Here is a 9,714-nt window from a genome sequence, read left to right on the forward strand (position 1 = left end):
TCCCTCTGCCCCTCCCCCCACTTATGCTCTCTCCCACTCTCTCAAATAAATGAAATCTTAAAAAAAGAAAAAAGAAAACTTGGTATTGGACTCAATCATAGGGACTGTAATAACTCTTTGGGGGAAAGTCTCTAATAAAATGATAAGTGGGGAAAAAAGTAAATCAGAATTTCAACATCTAAAAATAGAATTACAGATTTTCCTCAAAATATTTGGCGTTAGTATTTGACCTTTGTATTGGACCCTCTGTTAGGAATACATGTAGCAGCTGAATATAGAATAAGGAAAAGCAGGGAATCTTGGTGAGTTTTAAGTCTTCACCATTGTATGGAAGATTCTTTCAGAAAAGCCCTGAAACACCTGGGCAGAGCTCAAGAATGCCCTCCAGTTGCTGTGTGATGCAAATGTTTGAACCCTGACAGATTTCTCTTAGTATCAGTCATTCACATGTTAGTGTGATTGAGTTCTAGATTCTCCCTGGAAGGTATTAAGCAAGAAGAATTGTACTGGGTATAGGAGGAAAGTAGTTCGCAAGGAATACTAGGGAGCATTCTCTGAGACATACCTCAGCCAGTTTTTAGATTTAACCAAGGCCATTGCTGCTTACTTGATAAAGTGGTGGACTTTGTTTTACGTGGCCTTTCTCTATTTGATAAATCTACTTAAATATAAAATCATGGCAACTCAGGAAGAGTACTCACAGACAAGGAAATTGGCCAGAGGTTTGACTGGGAAAGGAGGAGTCAAAATATATTAGACATGACTCTTGAGACAGCAAAAGAAGGAAAGAGGAAGATAATAGTATCTCACGGAGCACTGAAGCCTAGTGTAACTTCTCCCCGAGCTAGCAGGCTGTGAATTGTGAGCTAGAATTCGAAATAATGAAGGCAGTTGAGCATGAAGTGGAGACAGGTCATAATGGCTAGAGTTGTGCAGGAAAGGACACCCACACGAGTATTCTGTTGTTTCAGCCTTGGTGGAGGACTTCCAGAGAGTGGTGTTTGGGTAACAGAAGTTTGGACTTCCATTTGAAATTAGACATGCTGTTTACTTATAAATGACCATCAAAATCCAGTTTTCCTTAGAGTATTGGGAGAAGAGACTATGCCCAGGACACATTCCCTGAAAGAATTCCCTGATAAGTTTGTGGAAGAGTGCCTGCGAGTCACTTTTTTTTTTCTCGGCTCTCCGGCATTTTACCTCCTTTCCTACATGTTGAACATTCCCTGCCACAGATGTCTTGATGGAAAGGAGAGCCCATTGCCCACGATAGGACCAGAAAATTCCTTACCACCATAGAAACAGAAAATTCTCAGAAATTGTTTCTCTAGCTCCTATGAAACTAGGTCAGTTGGAACTAGTGGCTGGGAGTGTTCCCCTTGGAGTTCCTGAGGCAGAGCTGGAGGCACGGATAGAAAGGGGCTCCCTGAGGGCAGCAGCAGAGTGCCTTGGGAATGGGATCCAGGAGAGGGTGCAGGAGGCAGGGGAGGGGCTGCAGGTCCTCGCGGCAGCTGGCTGTGCCCCAACTCTGGCTGGTGGCTATGGCTGCAAAGCTTTTCTTTGTTCCCACCTATTCAGAGCCTGATTTTCCAGAATCCTCAGTAAGTGTGAGATACCAACATCCTTTATTATTATTTTTTCTGCTTAAATCAGGTAGAGTTGGTTTCCGTTCCTTGCAACTGATTTATAATACACAAGGGAATCACAAAACATTTTCCCAGTTAGTCCCTGAGGAATAAAACTTGACGCTGTTTAAAGAGCTGAATTAGACTGAGCTTTTTAAACTACAGAGCTTTCAAGGCCAAGTACCACCCTGGGAGGAGGAGGGGAGAACATGGTTCTGTGTGAAAACTCGTGAGCACTGAGCAGGGCAAAAAGCAAAAGCATCTGGTGATACGAGACTGCGTGACTGCTTTCCTCAGAGTCATTTATCTCTTCTCCCCTAGGCTCCAGGTTCTTTGTTCTCCTGTGTCCTCTTATGACTTCTGCTTCTAGCCGGGGGCCTGGCAAACAGGGGTTGCTACAGGATTCGTTGAGTCCATTTTCCTGGTTCTGCTGTTTCCTGACTCTAGAAATAAGTAGCCAAAAGAGTTTCAAAGAATGATGTATCTTTGGTTTATTTCTTTCCAAATGCTGTAAAACCACTCTCTAATTAGAAAACAGACTGTTATTTTTCGTGGAGTCTTAAAGAATCCCTTCATGTATCTTTTGTTTTGCAGAGCACTCTGCTACTACAGACTTGTTCCTTGCTGTTTCACTTTTGAGTGATTACATGGGGATAAGGCAGTCTTTTTGAAGAACTTACATGTGAGTTCTGAATGTAAATACACCATTGCAAGAACTGCTTTAGGAAGAGTCCTGGAGCTAAATAAATCTTAGAAACTTGTGAGCAAAATGGCAGGACTTTGTTTTATCCCAAAAAAGAAATCCTTAGGACATCATAATTGGAGCCCAGTGTACTTGGAGCCAGACGGCTTGCCCTTGGCCTTGGAAGCCAGCAGGCTGATCTCCAAACATCACAGCCTCAGACAGCCTTACAATCTAAGAGGAAAATAACTGAGGAAAACTTTGGAGAGCCACTAGTCTCCATTTATTTTTGTTCCTTTGTCTACCTGGTAATAATAAGACTTTTTACGTTTTTCTGTAGTCCTTGGAGTGGTTCTTGAAAACCTAACATTCGTCCTTTGTCCATATACATATCAGAAAAGTCTTATAAAGAGGAACTATAGAGGATCAGTGTAAGATTTTATATAGCCCAATATTTTGCTTTCGGGTAGTGACATTAAGCTATCCTCCTAGGAGAGTGTGACAGTTACCTTCACTGATGCCACCCTTCTCCAAAGCAGAAAGGGCATCAGAAACATATGGGTATCTCTGTATTATTTCTTACTACTGTATGTGAATCTCTAATGATCTCAAAATAAAAAGTTTAATTAAAAAAACAGAAACATATGACTCTTGTTCAGCTTCACATATAATTATGTTGAAGTTTGAAGTAGAGTTAAACAATGTCTGAAAAAAATAATAAACAACTTCCTGTTTTCATGAGATTATCTGAAATGGCTAGTTTTACGTTTCAGCTGCTTAGCTCAGGATATGTGCTGCTTCCGAAATTTTGCATTTGTAATTAAGCATAAATATTTTCTGTGACTGAGAGGATATATGATTTAAGACCCTAAAATATTAAATATGATGTAAAATAGGTTTATAAGTTAATATGAAAGAAATTTTAAACATGTAAACTCATCCCTAAATCAGAGGATTCTCATCCTCGGCTGCACACGAATCACGTGAGGCGTTTTAAGAATCATCGGTGTTTCGGTCCCACCGCAGGCTGACTTATCTCGTGTGCGTGCCCAGGCTATCCGGATTTTACAAAGCTGGCGTACGTAAAACTGTTTGACAGACGGGAATATATTAGAATTTATTGGCTTTATCCAGGTGTTTCATAGATTTAAGTTAAACAATATCAGATCAAGTAAAGCCATCAGTCGGTAAGAAGCAGCATGGTATCTAACCCTGGGTCTTTACTTGAATTTAATTACGGGTTGTGTGCTTTGTTTAATATCTGTCACACCCTCCAGACTATAAACTCTCTGACGTCAGGGAACCCGTGTTATTTTCTCTGGTGTATTCTCAAGGCTCTATTCGTGATAGGCATATGGTTGGCCCTCAAATATTATAGAATGCATAGAGAAATACTTGTACAGAAATACTTATAGATACTCTTTGGAAAGCGTCAGCTCAAGGTAATGTCATGCCAAAATTTCTTTTATTGGCATAAATTGCCTTTAATTCTTTAAATTCAAAGCTCTAATTCTGTGTGACTAAACTTCTGGCTAAGAAAATGTGTTAAGCTACTGATTTTTCACATTGCAGTGTCAGGTAAAAATATAAGGTCCATAAGGGCAAAGACTGTGCTTTTCTAATTGCTCTGTCTTCCATGCCCCTAATAGTAAGATTACAAATATTTGTAAAAAGAGAAGATTATGCGTCAGTGCTTTTTAAACTGCGTCAGTGCTCTTTAGATATGCCCCGAGCTGGGGCTGGGGTGGTGTATAAAGGAAAGACAGAGGCTAAGCAACTGGGCTAAGCTCTGTCCATGGTCACTTCGACTACAGCAACTTTTATTCCTTGCGATTTCTCATTTTAGTTTGAAAAGCTTGAGTCACTAATGTGCTATTTCAGAGGAACATTTCCTTAAAATATTATGTCCTAAGAGGTTTATTTTAAAGAGCGAAACATTTGAACCTTGTAATTATATAGTATAACACACATTTATAAAAGTGTTCGAAACATCTGTAACTGTATTTATAACACTAAACAAGCACCCACATAAACACCAAGGTCGACAAGTAGAAGATGGCCAGCATCCCAGAAGCCTCTTCTCTGACCCACTTAAATACTTCCTCTTTCCCCTCAAAGAAACTTCTATCCTGACTTCTAACCCTCTGCTTTTGCCTGCCCCCCCCCCAAGTAGTGTGTTATTCTATTATATGAATAGACCATGATTTATTTATCCATTTTTCTTCTGATCGATCATTTGATTTGTTTGTAGTCTGGGCTACTATGAATAATGTTGCTGCTTTAAATATTGTCGTATCGATTTTGTTGTACATGTGAATGCATTTCTGCTAGGTTCACAATGAGGAGTGGAGGTGCTGATGATAGGGTATGAGTGGATTTGAATAAACAGCTTTATTTGATACCAAACAATTTTTCAAAGTAATTATTTCCATTTACAGTCTCCCCAGCAATGTACGAGTGTTCGTTTCCCATTGTTCCTTCTTCACACCAATACTGGGTATTTTCTTTCTCTTTAATTTTAGCTGTCCTATTGGATATATAGTGTAGCTCGTTATGGTTTTAATTTTCATTTCCTCAAGCTACTGAAAAGTAGGCCATTTGGATGTTTTCTTTTTGAAGCACCTTTCAATTTCTTGCTCATGATACTATTGGATTGTCTGTTTGTTTTACTATTGGGATGTCTCTCTATTGGTTTTTGCGAGTTCATTGTATATTCTGAAGATAAGCCCTCTGTTTACGATATGTATTACAAGTGACTGCTCCCTTCTGCAGCTTGCTTTTCATTTTCTTAGTGGTATCTTTTGATGAATAGAACTTCTTACATTTAATGTAGGCCGTTGATCAATTTTTCCCTTTATGATTTAGGTTCCTTGTGTATGTGCGTGTGTGTGTGTTTCTGTACATGCGTAAGTTCTGTTTAAATAATAGCATTTCCAGGGATGCCTTGGTGGCTCAGTCAGTTAAGCATTCAACTCTTGATTTTGGTACAAGTCATGATCTCAGTTTCGTTATATTGAGCCCCAGGTGGGGCTCTGAGCTGGGTGAGGAGCCTGCTTAAGATTCTCTCTCTCTCTCTCTCCCCCTCTGCCCCACCCCCCTTGGGTGCACATGCTCTCTCTCTCTCAAAAAAATAATATATTAAAAAATAAATTATCTTTCAATGCTGTGGTTATATATTCTTATTATATCCTAGAGCAACACTGTCCATAGAACTTTCTACAGTGATGGAAATATTCTGTATCTGCACTGTCGAATACTATTTTTAAGTGCTTTTGAGCACTTGCAATGTGGCTAGTGTGACTGAGAAACTGAATTTTAAGTCTTATTTAATTTTAATTAATTTAAATAGCTACTTGTAGCTACTTAAGCTACTATGTCAGGGTAACTTTACAAGCTTTATTGCATTGTCTTTTACGTTTAAGTCTACAATCCAGCTGGGAATCATTTTGTGTGGTTGTACGGTGTGAGGTAAGGTCCAGGCTTAATATTTTTTGCCTTATCCAATTGCCTAGAACAATATAGTGAAGTGATTTCTTTCTTCACTTCTCTATAGCACCACTTTTATCATAAATTATCATATTATAATTAGATATATACACACTTGGGTTTGTCTTTGAGCTCTTTATTCTTGTCTATTTGCATATTTTTGTGTTGATTCTATATGATTTTAATTATATGGATTTATTAATATTTATAATATTTAAAAGTGTTTCTACTTTATTTTTAAGGGCTTCTATATTTCCATATAAAGTTTAGAATCAGCTTGTCAAGTTACACACACATGCAAAATTCTGTTGGGTTTTGATTTGGATTTTATTGACCACTCTATAGGCCAGTTTGGGAGATAACTGACATCTTTACATTATTGAGTTTTCTAAGAAGTGTCAAACCCCTTACATGGTCTTTTCTTTGGTCAAACATGTGGCAATTTTTCACATCTTTTATTGGATTTATTCATAGAGATTTAATATTTTTGATACTATTATAAATGACATCTCTAAATATTTCATTTTCTGTTTGTTGTTGGTATAGAAATGCAATTGATTTTCATTATATTTACCTTGTATTGGGCAATCTTGCTAAGCTCACTTATTTATTCTAATAATTTATTTTAGATTCTCTTGTATATTCTCTAAGCAGATCATAAGCAAATAATGACTGCTTTATTTCTCCTTTTCTGAATTTCAAACCTCTTACTTCTTTTTATTGCCTATTGCGCTAGCTAGAACTTCCAGTACGAAGTTAGGTAGTAAAGACACAGGGAACATTGTTGGATTGTTCCTGATATCAGGGAGAAAGCTTTTGGTGTTGTACCATTTTGGATATGCCATCCACTGTGATTTTTTCTCCACTAGATATCTTCTAAGAAGTTATATGTCTTCTGTGCTAGAAGTTGTATACAGAATTTTATCAAATGCTCTTTTGCATCTATTGAGATGATCAGTTATGTTTTCTCCTTTTTTCTACTAATGTAATGATTTGATTTTTGAATATTAAGCCAACCTTGTATTTGTGGAATAACCCAATTTAGTCATGATATGTTATCCTTTTTCTATATCAGTTAGCTAAAATTTTGTTTAGTTTTTTGCATCTATGGTTTTGAGCAAAATTGGCCTGTATCAAGGTTATACTGATTTCATAGAAAGAGGGGAAACGTTTCTTCTTTTTCTATTCCTTGAAAGAGTGCATAGAATAGATTTTATTTTTTAAAAAATTGTTGGTAGAATTCATTAGTTAAGCTATTTGGGTCTGGAAATTTTGGGGGAGGAATAAAGAGGTTTAAAATGACAAATTAGATACACAAATTAAAGGAGGTTATTGATTCAGAGCTTCTATTCTTTTTTTAAATTTTTTATTATGTTATATTAGTCACCATACAGTACATCATTAGCTTTTGATGTACTGTTCTATGATTCATTGTTTGCGTGTAACACCCAGTGCTCCATGCAATACGTGCCCTCCTTAATACCCATCACCGGACTAGCCCATCTCCCCACCACCTCCTCTCTGAAACCCTCAGTTTGTTTCCCAGAGTCCATAGTCTCTGTGGTTCATTCCCCCTTCTGTTTCCCCCCCCTTCAGAGCTTCTATTCTTAGGTCAATATCAGTAAGTTATATTTTTATTTTCTGGGAACCTGTCATTTCATCTAAATTTCCAAACTTAATGGCTTAAATGTTTATGATATTTATATTTTTTATTTTTTAAATTTTTAAAAAAGATTTTATTTATTTATTTGCTGGAGAGAGAGAGAGAGAGAGAGAGAGCACACAAACATGGAGAGTAGCAGGCAGAAGGAGAAGCAGGCTCCCTGCCAAGCAAGAAACCCAATGTGGGACTCAATCCCAGGACCCCAGGATCATGACCTGAGTGGAAGGCAGACACTTAACTGACTGAGCCACCCAGGCATCTCAGGGTTGACTTTTTAAAAAATAAATTTGGTAAACCTCCAAGTAGAGTTACCAAGATAAAAAGAGAGAGAACTCAAATATAAAAATATGAATGAAATAGGAGACATTACATCTAACACCACAGAAATACAGAGTATCATAAGAGACTACTATGAACAATTATATACCAACAAATTGGACAACCTCGAAGAAATGGAGAAACATACAACCTACCAAGACTGAATCCTGAAGAAATAGAAATAGAAAATCTGAACAGGCCAATAATGGGTAAAGAGATTGAATCAGTAACTGAAAACTTTCCAACAAAGAAAAGCCCAGGACCAGATGGCTTCACATCTGAATTTTACAAACATTTAAAGAATTCATGCTAATTTTCAAACTCTTCCAAAAATTGAAGAGGGAACACCTCCAAACTCATTTTATGAGGCCAGCAATACCCTCATACCAAGGCCAGGCAAAGACATTACAAGAAAACAAAATTTTAGGCCAATATATCCCTGTGAACATAGATGCAAAAATTCTGAACAAAATACTAGCAAACCAAATTCAACAGCATATTAAAGAGATCATACAGTATCATCAAGTGAATTCTATCCTTGGGTGCAAAGAAGTTCAACATACACAGATCAGTAACTATGAAATACCACATCAACAGAATAAACTATAAAAATTATATGGCCTCAATAGATGCAGAAAAAACATTTGACAAAATTCAACATCCTTTTATGATAAAAACTTTCATAAATAAGGTATAGAAGAAATGTACCTCCACAAATAAGGCCATATATAACAAACCTACAGCTAATGCCATTCTTAATAGTGAAAAGAACTAATTTTTTATTTTATTTTATTTTTATGTCTTTTTAGTCAGGCAAAAAATTTTATTAAAAGCAAACTACTCATTCAAAAGTGATCAAGAACAACTCAAAATATAGATCAAGAAGGATAAACAACTTCTCATTGGCCAATAAGTTGTTTTAATTTTCTCACTATATGAAACTTAAACTTTTCATGTTTAGGAAAGGTTAAGTGTAACTTTAGTAGACAGCAATGCAGAAAGATTTTATCACACAGACTGGTTTCCTTAGTCAATTACTTCTAGCTGTCTCCATTGGGATAGACGCATTTACAGACCTAGCTGTGCTTGAGCCTTCTTTGCAAGCGGCTTTAGATCTGCAGTGCGCTTGGCAGTTGTCTCCTGTTGCTGCTGTGTGTGGATGCTCTGCACCACAGGCTTCTCCACCCAGTTTATCACATGCTCTTGGTCCTTTTGACGCACCATGCTCTGCACGGAGATGTGATAGTCCAGGCAATTCTTCACCTCCTTGTATACTCTATGTAGCCATTCCTGGTAAGTAAACTCCAGTGTCATAGCAATGTTATTCATCTAGACATCAAAAAGGTAATGGCACTTTTGAAACAGTGCCTGCTGTGACTTCTCCATATCATTTGCATCCAATCTGTTTGATGGAAGCCTGTTTCACTTCTAGTTGGGCGACTTTTTGCTCATTGAGTTTATCAGGAAGAATTCCTTGGGGGATCAGCCCCAAATGAACATTTCCTCCGTATTCAGGAAAGGGTGGTACAGGGGCAAGACTTGGCTGCCCTATGTGAAAGATCCTTGCTGCCTGCAACACCCTGGACCAAGGAGGTCTGCGTTCTTTAGACAGGGGCGGCCGTGGCGGCTGTAGAAAGCACCTCCTGGGACAGCATGGTCAGCGAGGGTCCACGCAGTAGTCAAGAACTAATTTCTTAGTTGTGTATCAGATATATCTGTCAATTCTACTTTTTAAAAATAACTTCACTTCATTGCTTTATTTGTATCTATCTAATTTTGAGTGCTTTATTCATTTATTCTCACTTTTCAAGGTCAATCTTTTTAACGACATCTGAAGTAATAACCCAGAAGTTTTGGCTTATAGGGATCTGAATTTTATTTTGCCCAATTAATCTCTTGCATATTTGATTTTTATTATTGATATTTTAATTATGTAGGGA

General features: G+C 37.4%; 1 pseudogene; it reads right to left on the reverse strand.

Moving 5' to 3' along the window:
- Positions 1-8,842: 8,842 nt before the first annotated feature.
- On the reverse strand, positions 8,843-9,429 carry LOC123784259 (ATP synthase peripheral stalk subunit b, mitochondrial pseudogene; annotated as a pseudogene).
- Positions 9,430-9,714: the final 285 nt, after the last annotated feature.

The sequence above is a fragment of the Ursus americanus genome, chromosome 4 (assembly GCF_024610735.1).
Source record: "Ursus americanus isolate L20-20 chromosome 4, mUrsAme1.1.p, whole genome shotgun sequence".
In the NCBI taxonomy this organism is placed as follows: domain Eukaryota; kingdom Metazoa; phylum Chordata; class Mammalia; order Carnivora; family Ursidae; genus Ursus; species Ursus americanus.